The 18,967-nt window shown below is 40.4% G+C and overlaps 1 protein-coding gene across 1 annotated transcript in view; it reads left to right on the forward strand.

Annotated features, from left to right (window-relative positions):
* The first annotated feature begins 310 nt into the window (after positions 1-310).
* Positions 311-18,967, forward strand: part of kek5 (leucine-rich repeat, immunoglobulin-like domain-containing kekkon 5 protein) — a 209,477-nt gene continuing 190,820 nt past the window's right edge. Inside the window, exons 1-2 of the mRNA XM_089263157.1 lie at positions 311-784; positions 5,471-5,537. The gene's annotated coding sequence lies outside the window, so the exon portion shown is untranslated. The remainder of the gene's footprint in view (positions 785-5,470; positions 5,538-18,967) is intronic.

Below are 18,967 nucleotides of genomic sequence, written 5' to 3' on the forward strand. Positions count from 1 at the left end.
CCGTTCATTTGCATGCGTGCGTGCGTGTGTTTGTGACGTTGCTTTAATTGGTTTAGGGTGAAATAAAGAAGGTCTGCCTATTGCCAAATTGCAACGGTTTAATTGCAGCTAAGCAGAATGCTAAGCCGCGCACACATTTAAGAGAGCCGACGCTTACGGACCAGCTCGCTCTCTTGGCCATCGAACACGCGTCGAACATGTGCGTTGCGGGTTGCGTGCGAGCTAACAGAGCGGTTGCAGCTGTTGGCTGTTGTCGTAACAGCGCCGCTTAGCAGTGACCACTGTTAACGCAAGCCACGCTGTTAACAGATGCAAAAGCAAAGCCGTCCGAGGCGGTCGTCGTAGCGGGTTCGATGCGAGGTTCGATTTCGAGTCAAGAGCGTGAAAATTCCGTAAAATATTCTTATGTGTGGTTAACTTTGTGAGTTTTGGTTTTCTCTGCTCACTCAGTCGCGCGCGCGTTATCGCCGGCAAAACGAGCCAAATTCTAAGCAGAATTCAAAATAATAATAATAATAATAATACAAAATGCGCGCGTGTTTTTTTTTTGTTAAGCACTTAACGAGCTACCACGAAGAAGAAGAAGAGGAATAAGAATAAGAATAAGATGATAAATAATTTTTTTTATTGTTATTTAGTGGAAAAGTGAGAGTGCGAGCAGTAAAGCGATAATACGAATGCAGTTCACAAGCAAAATGCAATTAAAGCAAAATTAATGCAAAATCAAACAGCATCAGCCAAAGTCAAAACAGAAGCTGGAAGAGAAGCGAAACACTAAGCAAAGGTAAAAGATGAAGAAGAAGATGAAGATAACAGAAATACCAAATACAACAAAAGTGCAAGCGTGCGTGTGCGTGCTTGTGTGAGTGTAGTGTGAGGCAACCCGTTGAACCGGTTCAGCCAGCCAAATGCAGCAGCAGCCGCAGCAGCAACAGTAACAAAAACAACGTGTGAAAAATAAGGAAGAAACAACATAAATTGCCTTAAATATACATAAGTGTGTGCGTGCATGTGTGTGTGTGTGTGCTCTTAAGCGCAGCTTGTGATCGCATGTCGCTCGAGCGAGTGCTCTCTAACATGTGCAGCAGCAGATGCAGCTGCGCTACCTGCTTACAATTTTGCTCTTCAAATTGCAAATATGCCAATCGCTCTTAAGTCTATAAATATCAACATGTATGTGTGTGTGTGCAGCTTGTATAGAAATTTAGATGTGTGTGTGCGCTTGCAGCTTGAAATAGAAATTGATTGAGCTCGCTCTTAAAGCTAAAATCATGAATGTGCATGTAAAGTCTTCTGAGTGTGTGTGTGTGTGTGTGTGTGTATGCATCTGTTTTGTGTTTGCATACGATCGAGCTCGCTCGCTCTCGCACATGCTGCAGACCTGCTGGCTGCGCTCTTTAATTAGTGCTAGGCCTCCTCCGCTTAGCCTACATGTGTGTGTATATGTGTGTGTTGTGCGTGTTTTTTACTCAAGCTAACGCACTCTGCTGTTGCTCTGACTTTGCTCTTTGAGCGCATTGATTTGCCCTGCGCCTGCAGCTTAATATTCTCTCTCTCTCTCTTAAGCCATAAAGCAGCGCTGCAGATGTGCATACATACATGTATGTATGAATGTGTGTTGTTATTTGTTTTGTGTATTTGCAATAACAATCGAATAGCAAAATGCAAAACGCAGCAACGTAAAAATAACAATTATTACCCGCTTAACCGGTTCATGTCTGCATAACAAAACAAAAGATAAACCAAAATGCAGCCGTAAAACGGCCAATTTAGTAGCCAAAAATGAATCACAATGAAAATTGCAGCCGAAACCAAATCGCCAACAAAAAATCACAACAAAAACGTGTTCTTATTGCAAATGCTGCCAACGCAAAATCTTTTGCCAAAATAAAAAAAAAAAAACAAAACTGAAGCGAATGAAGCATAAAGCAGAAGTAAAGCAAAGCAAAGCAGCGCCGCAACAGAGGCGCGTAGCAACGATTGCTCCTGCTGTTGTTGTTATTTTTATTTTTGGGCAAAGCGCGAGTACAGTTAGACGTAAAGAAGGACCAAAGCGCCTGCTATGCATATGTGTGTGTGTGTGTATGTGTGTTTTTGTTGGCGTGCTTTTAATGAAGAGACAAATAAGTAGCTGCAGAAGAAGAAGAAGCAGAAACGGAGCAGTAGAAGTAGAAGTGGAATAGGCAGCACCAAAGGTGATTAGCAGGCAGCACGCAGGCTGTGTGCGAGCGAGAGGGAATAAGTTAAATTAAAATTTTAGCTGTCAGCAGGACGAAAAATGCGAAATTTAAATGATATATATGTAAATCCCATGAAATTTGAGGTGAATGCAATAAGAAGAAAAGCATATGACTAATTGAGATAAAGTGAGAGATGGAGTTGTAAAGGGAGGGAGACTGCGAGAGAGAGAGAGAGAGAGAGAAAGAGAAAGAGGTAGAGCTAGAGAAAGAAACTGGGCTTTGGCTCAGAGATAGAGAATCGGAGAAGCCTAGAGACTGAGACAGAGAGAGAGTGAAGGGTGGGAAGGGAACGGAGAAGGAAAAGAACAACGAGTGTAGGTGTAGGGGAACGGGAAGAGGCACAGGAGGACCAGTATCAGTTATAGCTATAAATAGCTTCGGTTTCCCTAGCAGTGAGCGGAAGCGATTCGAAAATATGAAATTATGAAAGATATAATCAAAGTGGAGCATTAGGGCAGACATCAAAAAAGCAACCCAATTTTAGCTCATATCACTTGCACGAGTCCAAATCACAATTTCTCGTGAAATCGAAGCGGATTCCGACTAAAATCAATTTTATTCAAATTTAACTGAAAGAAATTATAATTAATGTATATTTTCTTCAAGGGATTTTCTTCTCTCTCCCTCTCTCTCTCTCCCTCTCTCTCTCTCCGTTTCTTTGTGATTCTCTGCTGCTCTAAGCAGACTTAAGCTCAACTTTTTAAAGTTTCTGGAAAACTTTTCTTCAATATTTTTGTCTTCTGGTTTACTTCCGTTTGTTAGAAACTTTGCGCCGCATGGCAAAAGCAGCTTAAAGATGAATTCCGAGGAATATTTCTAAACAATAAATGGAGGAAAAGGGGCATCATAACCAATAGCTCCTCTCAGAGACTGCATTAGAGAGTTCGCCTCGGTCCAGACATTACCAAATATAACTGCTTCTTCTTACTGAATTTGCATAAACTGTTGATGGGGGGAGGGGGGGACTAATCGACGGATTTGACGGCGAATGAAATGTAAAGAGTTGAAAAATAATTGGAATTTTAATTGCTCGGAACCTTTGGGGCTTTGGGAATGGACGAGTCTATTAAATCAACAGCCTCGAGTGGGCATAGAGGTACTTGGCACGACTCGCTTGTGGGGGCCCAGCGGATCACGAGCCTGAGAACTGAAGCAACAAAGCAGAAGAAGAAGAAGAAGAAGTTGACTTCTTCGCTTCTCTTTTTGGCTGCTTTCTTTGCGATTCTTTTTGGCAAACTTGAGAAAGCCATCGAAACGTAGCTAAAGCGTGAAATGAAACGTGATTCGAGCATGATTCGTGATTCGCTCTGGAAGGGCCAAGCAAATAGAGCTGAAAATTCTGGAAGAAAACATAAAGCAGAACTTGATGCGCATTTACGAAATGGGACCAAGTGGAGAACACAGAGAGCACAGACACATATGGGAAGACTCTTGAGATCTCGAGATCTAAAAATGTTCTCTGGCTGTATCCTGATGAGAAAACATCTTTCAGTCAATGGGAACATGAAAAGGGAATTGAAATTGGAGTCCAACAAAAATGGAGCGACAACAACAATAGCATTGATCAATGCTGAAACTGGACGCCACAAACTGAGAGAGAGGGAGAGGGAGAGGAAGAGAGAGAGAGAGAGAGACGGCGGCGACTCATGAATGCATTTGCTTTGCTGTTTCGGTCTTTAAACGTTAAGCCAAACAACAAACCGCAAAACTTGTTTTTGGCGATGATTAAGGCAAACAACAGCAACAGCAACAACAACAACAACAGCAACAACAACAACAACAACAACAACAACAACAAACATTTCTTGCTGCCCAGGCCAAAAAGGCAGCTGCCCCAACTTTGGCAGAAATCGCTGTTGCCTGTCGCTGCGGCAGCTTCTGGCCCCGTCTCCTCTGCCCCCCCCCACTCTCCTCGGCAAGATTCTCGAGATTCTCTGTTCGTTCACCTGCCTCTCTTCCCGTGTCTCTTGCTTTGCCTTTTCTCCCGTCTGCCTCTTTTTTTCTTTCAAGTCTTCGCTTGCCTTCCTTGCCAGCCTTCTCCTTCCCTGACTCTTCCGGCTCTTCTCCTTCGGCTCGCACACCATGTGTTTCTTCTTCCTCTTCTGCATGCTGTTGTCGTTGTCGTTGTTGTTGTTGTTGTTGTTGGGCTGTCACGAGTACAGTTTGCCGAGTCTCTTCATCATCAGCTTCCCAGATCAATAAATAAATATTAAGACACTCAAAGATGATGAATTGAATCATTTAGAAAACATAGATATGAATTTATCTAATACATACATATACATATGTACATATATATGTAAGTGAATCTGCAAAAGTCTATATAGAAGACTTTTTGGAGACGCCTTAAGGCGTTATATGTAAATATATGCTTCATATATAGCATATCGGTCTTTATATAACCTTCATACTTATATGATTCAGATTAATATAGTCATATTATAAAGAATTTTGTTAAGTATCAACAAGAAATTCCAGAAAATATACCATAAATGTACAAGGAACTCTCTTAAGAGAACCTTTTGATAAACTAAATTATGAGTTTTTATCGAAATGTTGCTTTGTTATCGAAATTCATTTTCCAGAAAATAATATTATATATGTACTATATATATACATAGTGTATGGCTGTTTGGCTTGCTAAAACTCTAATTGGATTTTTGTTGGCTTAGAAAACAGTTAGTTTTTTGAGCGTTGAAGCTGTTGTTCGCTATTCCTCTTCCTCTTTCTCTTCCTCGGTCACTGCCCAACTTGAGCTACTTTTTTTTGGCTAATTTAACGCGTTTTATTTCGTACTTTGTTGTTGTTTCAATTGCGTTTTATTGCCGCCTTTGTTGTTGTTGCTTTTGATTCATCGCTCAACATTTTTTTTCGCTTTTTTTTCTCGTATTATTTTTTATTGTTTATTGTTCTGCAGCGCCTACGCGCCAGTTGTTTTCGCCTCTCTCTCAATCACCAACTCTCTCTCCCTCTGTCGCTATTTCTCACACTCTTTTACTTCATTTGCCTCTGTTGATTTATTATGTTGTCTTCTCATTCGCGCCCAAGCGTTGTTTTGTTTACTTCAACGTGTTCGCTCCATCTCTCTCTCGCTTTCGCTCACACACGCCATGAGTTTGTGTCCGATCAATCAAACTCCAACTTCGAACCGCAACCTCGTGCGCTCTTCGCTCCGACTTGGATTCCGTTGTGTGTCTCTTATTAATCTTGCTCTCTCTTTCTCTTTGCAGCTGTTGAACGCATTCAGCGTGCATCCATGGATTTCAGCCGCTTGCCATGCAAAGCAATTATCATAAGGTGAGCAAAGAAGATAAACAAGTTGAAGAAGCTGAAAATAAAGATGAAGAGGAAGACGAACGTAACGGTAAAGCGCTTAACTCTTCAGTTGCAGCTTAAGCCATTTGAATGGAAAACGCGAGCGAGCAGATTTTAAGCTCCACTCGAAAGCTGTCGAAAGATGAATTTAAGAGACGCGTATAACAGTAGAACAGTATGAGAGCCCAGCTCGATATGCATGTGTGTGTGTGTGTGCTGTATTATGAAATGCTATGGGTAGAGGGTGCGCGTGCAATGTTGGCACACTGATGGCATAAATAATAGGCACAGCGGCTAAGCCAGGCTTTGGCTATGGCTAACGATTGTTGGAGACTCTTTTCATAGGCCACACTCAAATCTGAACGCTCTGCTTCTACACTAATGGCGTAAATAAAGAGCACAGCTAATTATTTTGACTTTTGTATGGCAATTAATTAGACTACACAAAGTGTGCTACACACTGGCGGCCCAAATAAAAGGCACAGCAGCTAAAGCCAGTCTTAAAGCGAACTATTCGCTCTTTTCTGTGTGCTAGCATTCATTTTATAGGGTATCTATGTACACTCTCTGTGCACTACAATCACTTAAGAAAAAACTCGATTAGAGAATTTCCCATTCAGAGAATCGAAACAGTTTTTATGACTTTAAAAGTGATTTGAATTTTCTTTCTTTTTTGTATTTAACAAGTGTAACAAAATAGCGATCGAGAGTGAGAGTGAGAGAGCGTGGGAGAGGGAGAGCGAGAGAAAGTACGTCAGCGAGAGGAGTGCAGAGAGGTAACATGCGTGAAAAACGGCTCACATATGTTTTAACTTGAAGATATCAAATAACGCGAAATATGTTGATGAGTCGCATGTGTGTGTGTGTGTGTGTGTGTGAAAGAGAGAGACTGAGGGTGTGTGCGTGTGCGGCTATTGAACTTTACTTACGAAACGCAAAATGCACCCAAAAAATTTGTGTGTGTTTCAAGGGTGTGTGTGTGTGTGTGTGTGTGTGTGCGTGTGTGTTTGTGTGTGTTTGTTTGCCTGGGCTGCCTGTTACTCATATATCATTTGCTCATAAATTTAAACGGCATTTGACAAATATGGCGTCACACGAAATTGTCTTTCGATATGCCAAGTGGAGGAGCGAAGGAGCAGGAATTCAAATGATTTATAAACACACACACATATACACACTTACACAGGGAAAGTAACAAACAACAACAACAACAACAACAATTAGAACAAGTTGCAACAGCAGCAGTTGAAGCTGAAGCAATAATAATCATTATATTAGTTTAATATAATAACAAAACTTCAGACACGAAACAACAACAACAACAACAACAGAACTGAGCCAAAAGCCATAGATGGGGTATGCGCGACTAGCAGCTGCCCTGTAAGCAAATGTATCTAGATATTCCAGAATATTCAAGGAAAGTTTTCTTGGATTTTTCAAAATCTAAAAGTACAAATGGAGTTGAACATATGTATATACCCCATTGTATAGCGATTGCTGGGTATCTAGCGACCCTGTGCGGAAACGAAATCAAACATCTGGCCAAGAGCCAAAAGCTCCTTGAGCTCAGCTCTGGCGTGTCTGGCTGTCATGATTATAAGGTTTAGAATTCAGAGTGTTACGCCCACTCGCCCCCACTCTCTGTGTTGCACTCTTTCGCTCTCTCTCACTCTCTCTGTTGTGCTTAACGCCCTCTCCCTCCCCCCTAAACAACGAGCTGTAATAAAAACGTACCACAAGTTGAACCACAATTCGTATCGGTATGATTGATGGAACTAAAGCAAAAGCAAAATACAAAAATTCGTTGGAGCTTCGAATTTCTAAAGAACGTGGGAAACTCTAATGCCAGAAACTGGGTGAATAATACTAGAAATCAATGTAAATGATATTGTGGATATACAAAAAAATCTATAAAAATCTAGAATAAACAAATATTATTAGACTATATGACATAACTATTTAAATTCCCTTTAAAAAACTTTTTCGAGTTAGTTGAACACATAACTAACTATGTGAACTCAGCTTCTAGCAATTGTTTCTTTATGCAACTTCCTATAGAGGCTTCTTTTGAATTTATAAGAAACATATTTCTAAATGACTCAGATTGTAACACGATATCATACAACTGACCATGTTAACTCAGCTCTTGGAGCAAGTTTCTTGATAAAACTTAGTACAGCTGCTTCATATCAACTTCGATTGGCACATATGCTAAAATCAAACAAGTGGTAACATTATATCGTCTAGTCTACCTGTGCGAACTCAGCTCACAGTTGAGCTTTGAAGCCGAAACTTTGGACAGTTGCACGTCATGGCTTCAAATGAAAAATATATCGAAATTAAATGGTTTATATCATGACTTCTTAGAGTTGCCTATGTGAACTCGGCTCTTAGTCTAGCTAAGAGTGTAAGATTTGGTATAGATGCTTTGCGCAACTTTTGTTGGAATATATACGAATATCGTATAGTTCAGATTAGTATATCATATAGCAAATGTCCTTTGCTGACTGAAGCCTGCGGCAAAAGAAGTCAGCAGACTGATTTTGATCTGCAGCGAGATGAAAGCAGAAAAATAACTTCTTCAGCTGCTGGTGCTGCTGGCTCTGTATCTGCTTCTGTGTGTGTCTCTGTGTGTCGCCTCTTCTTGCCACATCTTGTGCGCCGCACTTGTTGCATGAAAACTGCAAAAGGAGACAGCAAAAAGCGTTTTTTATTTGGGGAGCCGCTGGTCATAAATCAAGTAAGAAGTCTAAGGGTGTTGCACTGCGAGTCTTGGGAGGACGAAGCAACTAGGGGCTGCCGCGGTCAACGGGTGGAAGAGGGGGCGTGGCCGACCGTTATGTCAAGTGGCAGTCAAGCGAGGCAACGAACTTGAAAAAAAAAAAAACAGCCACAAACGATGAACGCGCTGCGCTGTCTGCTCCTTCACGACTAGCCCCAAGCATCAGCATATACATATATATGCATCTATCCCTATCTCTTGTATATGCACTATATATAAATACTATATGTATGTATATAAATAGACAGCGCATTCCGTATATATGTAGTCTGGCCGTGGCCCTGGCTCTGGCCTTAGCAACACCATCGGCTTGCTTCTCTTTGACAACATAGACAAAGCAAATTTCAATTTATGAAATGTCTTTAAAAAAGATGACACTAAATTATATATGTCTCATGGTTGTGCTGTGTCGTATAATCACGAATAGTTCATTCGTTGAAACTCGGCATAGCTCCTGCTCTCAGTATGCATATGAGTCGATTTTAAAATCATGTTAATCTCATTACCATATCGCATAGCTAACTATGTGAACTCAGCTTCCGAGGCAGTTCTGAATCTGAAACTTGGTACACGACTTTCTTATCCAAATAATGGTAACATATTTCAATATGAGCTAAATTGTATCAATCCACCATATATCTGTCTATATGAACTCGGTTTTTAGCGCAGTTATAAAGCTGAAACTTGGTACACGACTTTCTTGTCTAACTAATGGTAACATATTTAAATATGAGCTAAATTGTATCACTCCATCATATATCTATCTATGTGAACTCAGTTTCTAGCACAGTTCTAAAGCTGAAACTTGGTACACGACTTTCTTATCTAACTAATGGTAACATATTTCAATATGAGCTAAATTGTATCACTCTATCATATATCTATCTATGTGAACTCAGTTTCTAGCGCAGTTATAAAGCTGAAACTTGGTACACGACTTTCTTATCTACCTAATGGTAACATATTTTGCAATGAGCTAAATTGTATCAATCCACCATATATCTATCTATATGAACTCAGTTTCTAGCACAGTTCTAAAGCTGAAACTTGGTACACGACTTTCTTATCTAACTAATGGTAACATATTTCAATATGAGCTAAATTGTATCACTCTATCATATATCTATCTATGTGAACTCAGTTTCTAGCGCAGTTATAAAGCTGAAACTTGGTACACGACTTTCTTATCTAACTAATGGTAATATATTTTAATATTAGCCAAATTGTATCACTCCACCATATATCTATCTATATGAACTCAGTTTCTAGCGCAGTTATAAAGCTGAAACTTGGTATTCCGACGTCTCTTAGAGACCATAAGAACATGTTTAGATTTGCGTTCGATTGTAACCTTTCATCATTTGACTACCCATGCGAACTCAGTTATCAGCAATGTTATAACGCCCAAATTTCTTACAGTTATTTCTTTTATTATTTTTAGCAATTAAATTTAGCAAATTAATTTTGCAGCCAGCTCAGCTAGTCAAATAAAAACTCCTGTGTTTTAATCTCTTTTTCAATTTTTGTTGAAATTGGTGCGTTGGCTTAGGGAACTTTTGCTATTTCCACACATTCAATCAATTTCTTTTGTGCAGCGGAATGAGCAATTCAAGTTTCAGCTGCGCTCGCTGATATCTAGCTAAAGGTTCAGCAAATTTCTTACGAAATTTCGCCAGCTGCACTGCGAATTCAATTTCCATTGTAATTCGTTTAATTATTTAGCATATTTTTGGATTAAAAATGAATTTCGCTAAGAGAGCAGAGTTTCCCATTTGAAATATTGATGTGCGTAACAAAAGGGAAGCGAGATTAGTAAAAATGAAAGAAGAAAAGGCCAAAGAGGGGAGAGGGGGAAGACAAAATTTAAACTGATTTGTTGCACTTACAAATTGTGTAATCTTTAATCTTATCTCGAATTCGTTTCTTACACAGAAATCAATGCCATAAATTCGATGAGAATCATGTCTCCAGCCGTCAGATAGCATATCTTGTTCTATGCCTCTGACAGTCGCCACAAAGTCAATCGAAAGTGCTTTACTCAACTGTATCTGGTTCGCTCAAGGACCGCCTCTTGGCGCTGGCTGAAGTGCAGTAGCGACAATTGCTTCGTTCTTCGCTTACCCAACTCATTGAACTCGAAGGCTGCCAGAGCTAGAGCTTTTAAATTGTGGTTTATAGCTGCCTAAAATACCCTGTAAATTAATTCTACAAATACTGAGATGATTTCATCAAAATATACCAGAGATGTGCGTTAATACATAAGACTGAGCTCATTGAACTCACGAACTGTAAGAGCTACAGCTAGGATACATGAGATATGTCTAACTAAACATACTTTCAGCATAATTTGAAAGATTCAAGGCAATTTGATAACAAGATTCAAAAGTTATTCGATAATGTTTGAGCTTACCTCATATAAGAGCTTCAGATGTAGCTTTTTCTGTATACCTAACTCATTTCGTCTATATTGATGAATATTGACCTTTTAAGGGGCATCTGGTAGTCGCACATACCCTGTTCTTAGCTGTGCACTGCACTTTGCTCTTGTAGTTTCGTTCTATTTGTTTTCTATTTTCTATTTTTACATTTTAAGTATCTTCGGGCACAAGACAAAGCCATTGCCGTTGGCATAATCATCATCATCAGCGAAAGGCGTCTGGCAGCCACGCCCCCTGGCCTAACAGCCGCCACTTGACGCCTCCCGCCTTCTGCTTGAGCAGTTGCTTTGCGGTTTGGCATGCAGCTAGCATCAATTTTACGCATAAAATGCGCAACAAAGTAGAGGCAAGAAGCAAAGAAGTTGTCGAAGCAATCGAACAGCAACGAGCGACCGATAGATACCCTGTAAAATGTAAAGGCGGTGTTTCGAACTGCCCTGCTTTTGTCAGTGCGTAAAACAATATACCCATATTGCCTTTAGTTTTGTGAATTAGACTAAATAAATTACAATCGATAATAATCGATAAAAATGCAAAAAGCTATTGAAGCTTATGACAGACAATGTTACTTTGGATGGGTGATAGTAGCTTTAATAATAATAGAATTCTGCTTGAAAATCCTTAATTATAAAATCGATAAATATCGATCACTTCTAAGACATACTGACAAACTTCAGGAGTTGTATATATGCAGTCTATGAAGATCAGTGTGCTAGTCTCTAGCTCTCAGTCTCATTCTCACATTCTCTTACAATCCATGTTAATCGATTATTGAAAATGTATTGCGTTAAATTTATCGATAACAGGTTATGCAGATATAGCAAAGGAAAACTAATGAATTTACCATGTTCTTAGCCTCAAGATATCATCTAGTTTAGTTATGACAGATCCATGTCGATATATGATTGGGTACGCCTCTTTATATGTGGTATATACATACATACATACATATATAGATATATAGCTGGACTTCTATATACCCCAACTGCTTAAGCACGGCGCGCAGGGCATCAACAGACAGAAGAGCACGCTGAGAAAGCAACAATCGCTGTGTACTTCTCAGTCCCCCCCACTCTGGCCCACTCCCTCCCGGCCCCTCCCTCTCCTTCTCCCTCTCCCTCTCACTCCTCACGCGCGCTTATCAGCGAGTGTTCGGAAGGTATCTCCAAGTGTAATGAGGCGCGGCCCATTGCAAGGCAGCGGCAGCGAGTGCTGTGTGAAAGAGAGAGATAGAGAGAGAGGGAGTCGGGGTGGTGGGCGAAGGTGGGTGGAGTGCAGCAAGTGTGGTAAAAAGAGAGAGAGAGAGAGAGAGGGGTGAGGACGTCGTCTGGAGGGTCGTCGGCATCTTCTTTTCAATTTGCTTTTCACTTTGCTGGCGCATCAATTTTTTTTTTTCTTCAGTTTTCCTTCTTTTTTTATGCTTGAGAAAACGCGTCGCGACGTCTCCACTGATAACACAAAATCAATAAGTAATAAGATAACGGTAACCCCAAATAGCAAGCAGTGCGTGTGTGTGTGTGCGTGTGTGTGTGTGTGTGCGTGTGTTGGTCGTGTTTGCTTTCTGATAAGCAACGCCGTGCCCCACTCCCAGCCCCAGTCCCAGCCCCAGTTCCAGCCCCAGTTCGAGTGCCTCGGAATGATGAACCGAAATGCAAACAGCGGACGGTTGGCTGTCTTCGAAATGACAATCGCAATGAAAATGTTTTCTGGCAACACTCGATGCGACAACAACAACAACAACAACAACAAGTGCAGCAACAGCAGCAATTGGCGATGATGATGTTCCCTGTTGCTAAATAACAAGACGATATTGATGATGATGATGATGATGATGATATGGGAGCAGTAGATGATGATGATGATGCTAGGACAGACGAGCAATAATTGCATAGCATGGCACAGTGGAACAAGATCTATTTGTTTGCGAGCAATATTTGATCGAGCAAGCAGAGAGAGAACCCAAGAAGGGGTTAGAATGATGAGAGATTGAGAGAGAAAGTAGGGATTGATTCAGCAGCTGAAGCAGTTAGCCAATCTAAGATGAAAGAGAGAAACGAATGGAGAAGGAGAGAGAGAGAGAGAGAGAGAGAGAGAGAGAGAGAGAGAGAGAGAGAGAGAGAGAGAGAGAGAGAGAGAGAGAGAGAGAGAGAGAGAGAGAGAGAGATAGAGATAGAGATAGAGATAGAGATAGAGATAGAGATAGAGAGAGATCGAGAGATCGAGAGATAGAGAGATAGAGAGAGCGCTCGAGATCGAGATAGAGATCGAGATCGCTAGAGATAGAGATCTCGAGATAGAGATAGAGATAGAGATAGAGAGCGCTCGAGATAGAGATCGAGATCGCTCGATAGATCGCTCTCGATCGCTCTCGCGCTCTCGCTCTCTCGCGCTCGCTCTCGCTCGCGCTAGCTCGCGCTCGCGCTCGCGCTCGCGCTAGCGCTCGCGATAGAGATCGCGCTCGCGCTCGCGATCGCGATCGCGCTCGAGCTCGCGCTCGCGCTAGCTCTCGCGATAGCGCTCGCTCGCGCTCGCGCTCGCGCGCTCGCTCGATCGCTCTCGCGCTCGCTCTCGCGCTCGCGCTAGCGATCGCGATCGAGATAGCTCGCGCTCGCGCTAGCGCTCGCGCTCGCGCTCGCGCTCGCGCTCGCGCTCGCGCTCGCGCTCGCGCTAGCTCGCGCTCGAGCTAGAGATAGCTAGATAGATAGATAGATAGAGAGAGAGATATAGATAGAGACAGAAAAAGAGAGAGAGAGAGACCTAAAGTAGGGGCAAAACGTGGTAGGGAAGAAAACGCAAATGGAGCAAGAGCAGATTGAGAAATACTGCAAGAAAGAGTGTGGAAAAAGTCAAAAGAGAGAGAGAGAGAGAGAGATAGAGAGAGAGAGAGTGAGGGCTAGCAAAGACATGAGATAAAGAAAAGCAAAGAGACAGATTAAAGCTAAGGATAATGCCTAAAAGAATAAGATAAAGGGATAATGAGAAAAAAGATCATTTATTTATTAGAAATTAGAACTAGTCTAAAGCTAAGACTAACTCAGGCTAACGAGAGTATGTATTTTATTTGACATTATTATTTGCAGCAATCTTCTTCTTCTGCTTCTCTGTCTGCCACATTCTTTCATCTCTGTTCTGTCACACTGTGCGCTTGCAACGCTCTCCACTTGCTGTAGCTGTATTTGGATTCCCGTTACCGATTCCGTCCATCACATACTTGAACTCTGGCCTCCATCTCCTGCCAGTCGACCTCTCTCGCTCTCTCTATACTCTCTCTACTCCTTCCACTCCATTTGGAAGCAATTCGCATTCCCCTTTTCGCTGTCATCATCATCATCATTGGCATTCTCATTGTCATTGTCATCGTCATCGTCGTCGTCGTCGTCGTCATCATTGCCAGCATTGATTGTATGAAGCGTTTCGCTGTCTGTAGAATAGTTGGCATTTATGACAACTCCCCCCCTCTCGGCCACCTTGCCCCTCCCACTGTCTGTGATCCCCATTTTGAAGCTTCACTCGATTGCCATTTTTGTTGCTCTTGTTCTCGGCTGCTTCTTCTTCTTCATCTGCTCCCTTTTTTGCTGGCGCATCGTTTGAGCAATAACTGTTCATTGATTCAGTTCGTATTTAGATTCGGTTGGGGTTTGGAGTTTGGGGTTTCGGTTTCGGTTCTTTGGATTCCCATTTGAAGTAACTTGTTTTTGTAAAGTTTCTTCAATTATTTTCTGTGCTTGCGCCGTTTAACCGCGATTCCTTGCAAACTCTCACACCTTCCTTCCTCCCTCTCTCTCTCTCTGATTTCCCCCCTTTCGGATAAACCTTCACATTTCGCAGCCAAAAGTAAATATAAAGTTTATTGCTTTTGTGTTTGGATTTGTTGCTGTATTTGCTTTGATGTCGCAAAATGCACAGGAAGCGCAAGAGAGTCCCACCTAAGAGATAGCAAAGAGATATGCTATATTCATATGCATTTATTTATATAGCAGATATACCATGTTTTAGATACCCCTCAGAGATAACTGCTTTTGCAAATAAATACTCTTTCAAGGCAAACTGTTGGCTTTGTGATCCAATATGTTGACATAGCATATAACAACAATGCCCACTCATTGTATACGCGCTGCCCAGAGATGGTATTTCATCATGGAGTAGCCTATGTGAGGTGAAGCTACAACTGGATTAGCGCAACCTATATGAACTCAGCTTCTGATGAAGCGATTATACTGGGAATTGATGTATCAGCTTCTTGCAGCACTCGTAATGCATTCTAGCTAAGGGCTATCTATCTGAACTCAGCTTCTGTTGAAACGATCAAGCTGTAACTCGGTACAGCGTCTACTATCAACTGCACTTAAAGCATACTTTTGATTCAGTGCGAGCAAAGCATTATTACTAGAGGCTACCTATAGAAATTCGGCTTCGATGTGAGTTAGATTATTCAATTTTGGTATATTGCTTTTTGTTATATTAGAATGGAAGTTTATGATAAGAGCACTTGATTCCAATCACTATATAATATAGTTAATATTCTTAACTCAAGTTTCTTACAATAAGACTGGACTTGGATTTTTACTCAACATACTCTAAACTACTTCAGAATAGTTTGATAGGTAGCTTGAAATATCGAAATGTCGTAGGAATATATATGGTTTGTAGGGTATTTGTTCTTCTGATATTTGCATAACTCTTCTCTCTGAGTACATAAGTATTTAATCTAGCATTTCCATTGCTTTATTATCATTTTGATGGCCTTATCAGCGCGGCTTGCTGTTGCTAAATGCTTGGCATTCTCTTCGTATTCGAACAACAACAGCAACAACAACAACAGCAACAAGATTCACACACAATTAAAGTAAACAATTTAATCAATTTTCGCACAACAATTTCTCAACTCATTCGAAGCGCAAACTTTTCGCCGAATATGCCAAAACTGGCTGTTGGGAATTGCAACTATTCTCTAGCGCCCTCTCTGTCTCTCTCTCTCTCTCTCTCTCTCTCTCTCTGTGTCTGTGTTTTGCCATTAAACATTGAGCAGCCATTAACAAATTAGCAAATCATTTTATCCAAGTCTCGAGCTCGTCTTGCCACTGCCATGAAAAGTGGAGAGAACTGTTTGTGTGGGTGGTTGGCTCTGCGGGAGCTGGGCGTGGCAGCTATATAATGCTCATCTCTAGTAATTGTTTCTCGCAACATTTGTCATTCAAAGTGATTAAGCAAAAAGTTTGCCAAGTCCTTCGAGTGGCACTTAAAGGGCGGAGAGAACAACTTTGAGCAATGAGCAAGAAAATTGGAATAGTCTGATATATGTATATTTACAGGGTATTATGTAATGATTGCTTAGTTAAGCATGGACATATATATGATATATTATTGATGGCTTTATGTTGTTCCAGTATCAGTGATACAGGGTATCATCGAGTCGATGCTTGGTGTTCGAATTATGTGACGCCTAGAATATATCTGAGCAGGGTATATAGTGTCTCATAGTCGTCTAATTGGTTTACAGGGTAGTCATAGTCGCAAAAATAAACTCAAATTTGTCTTACAGACAACAATGATTATTTACAGGGTATATCGCAGTCAATGCTTAGTATATTCTTACAGATAAAGACTATTCTTGTTTCTTTTGTAATACAATTCTATTGCAATGTAGGGTATCTTTTAGGCATATCATATTTGATTTTTAATGCTCTTTACAGGGTATCATATACTTGAGACATTTTTCTTTGTATAAAATCAATGCTATTGCAATCATAAAATATTTAAGTATTGAAGCTTAAGTAATTGTCCTTCCGCTCACTTTCTGTCTCTATCTCTATCTCTCTCTTCCGTTCCTCTGCTCTCTGGCTCTCTATAATATTTGTTTTCATTTTTATTTATTTACGATAGAAACTAAACTCACCATCTTTCTCTCTTTCTCTCTCTCTCTCTCTCTCTCACTCTCACTCTCTCTCACTCTGTTTCTGTGTGTGTCGCTTAGCACCCTGTGGGCTGTTGTCCATCTCCCACTCTCCCCTCTCTCTCTTTCTCTCTCTCGTACTTTTGGGCAGCTCTCTGTCGCCTTCGTCTTCGTGTTGGACCCCGTCCGTTCGTCTGTCCGTCCGTCCGTCTGTGCGTGTGTTTTATCTATTGTCCTTTTAATTTCAATTCTCATGTGGGTTTTACGCTTGGTGCGCATTATTCATTTATGTTTGACTCTTTGCTCTCCACTCGCACTCCCTCTCCCTCTCCCTCGCACTCTGCCCACTCTCATTCCGTTTGTTTTGTTTTAGCGCTGGGCTAATTTCTATTTGCTCTCTCACTCTCACTCTCTTGCTCTCTCGCTCTCGCTTTCTCTGCAGCTGCTGTTGCTGTGGCTGATCGCTAATCTTATGTTAATTTATCACACACACACACACACACACACACACACACACACACACACACACACACACACACACACACACACACACACACACACACACACACACACACACACACACACACACACACACACACACACACTCACGCACCCACACACGCTGTCAGCTGTTGGTGTTTAAAGCGTGCACGATAGCAAAGAGGAGGGTAGGGAGGAGGCGTGGCACGATACATAAACGTAAGCAAAACACGCAGTTAAACGGGCTATCCAACTAATTTATCATGGCGTTTAGACTGCCAAGCACAACAACTTCACACACACACAAACAGACACCAATACAGATACATACATACATATATCAGACCCTATAGTGTATTTAAAGCGCATAAACTTCATATGTGCAGCAGAAGAAATCACATGAAAAATATAAAAAAAATTAAAAAATTATACAATATACATAAAACAGAACTGAAAGCAATAAAAAAAAATATTGATATCAATGAATAAAAAACTAAAATAAACAAAATGGGAAAACTTAAAAAAATTCCAGAAATCTGAAAATGAAATCATATATGGAAATGAAAACATATAAAAATATTAAATTTCAAATATTTGTGTAATATAAAAACAAGTAAAATATGCACAAATTAAAAACAGAAATATTAAAAAAATATAATTAATATATGAAAAATAAAAAAAAAAAAAAAACACTGAAAAAAAACTATATTAATTATTTATTAACTTGGATAAATTTATGATATATTAGCTAGAAAATAGCATAAAGTTTAGCTTAAAATTTCGCAGAGAAAAACCTTTTAGGAAACAAGCTGAACTGGAGGGAGACGACTTTAAGACCAAAGACTGAGAATCTTTGCATGTAGAGATGCTAGGTGAGATTTTGATAAATTGATGCGCCGAAAATAAATCATTAATAGCAACGAAATATGAAGATAACTGTCTAGCATGTACTGGGCAAGTAGGACCGACTCAAAGATACCCAGAACCCAAATGACAATGCTGAAGGATTACATATATCCATAGCGAAACGGGGAGAAGGTGTAAATAAACGTGCTAGATGAATACATAGATGAGTATGGTCAAATAAAGTTCGATATCGATTGATGGGCATTGATATGAGTTATCGATAATTTGCAGCTCTTAATCCATCTATGGTCTATTCTTTTCATACTTATACTAGGTAAAAAAGAGTATCCATTATGATGAATATATAGATTAATATAGTCAACTAACTAAAGTTCGATATTGATTTATGGAAAGTAAAAATTATCGATAATATGAAGCCAGTTTTATCTGCGCATTATTCGCTAATAACTTCAAGTGCTTAGCTCTAAAGCTATCTACCTCATCTTTAGCTTTTATTCATATACTATGCTCTTCTATTCCAAGAAATTTTGATTTCGATACCTCTTCGTATGCGTATGTCATGCGTATGTGCCTTCGCGCACATGCACAGTGGCCTTACAGGGTATGACTGTCTATTTACAAGCACTGCTAAATATAAAATTGAGTTTTGAGTAGATGAAATTTGTAAGCCGCCTTAAGCTTAATTATTTTCGTCAGGGAATATCCCTAACGGAAATCATTTTTAGCTCAAAGCAGACACAAACTCAGCAAAGTATTTTGGGATTTTGCCAGCAACCTAGCCCCAGTCCATCAGTCATAATTTACTCCATGATTTTGCTCAGTGTAGATTTTATTTTTGGGGTTTTTTTTTTTATGCAAATTCTGAAGAGGTTTTCGCCTTTGGAAATATGTCAATGCCAAAAGTGTCGAAGCGTTTGGGCGTTAAATCTGCATTTCCTCAGGGTTCCGTTTT

Source organism: Drosophila navojoa, chromosome X (assembly GCF_054131105.1).
Source record: "Drosophila navojoa isolate 15081-1374.11 chromosome X, UAZ_NAV_1.0, whole genome shotgun sequence".
NCBI lineage: Eukaryota > Metazoa > Arthropoda > Insecta > Diptera > Drosophilidae > Drosophila > Drosophila navojoa.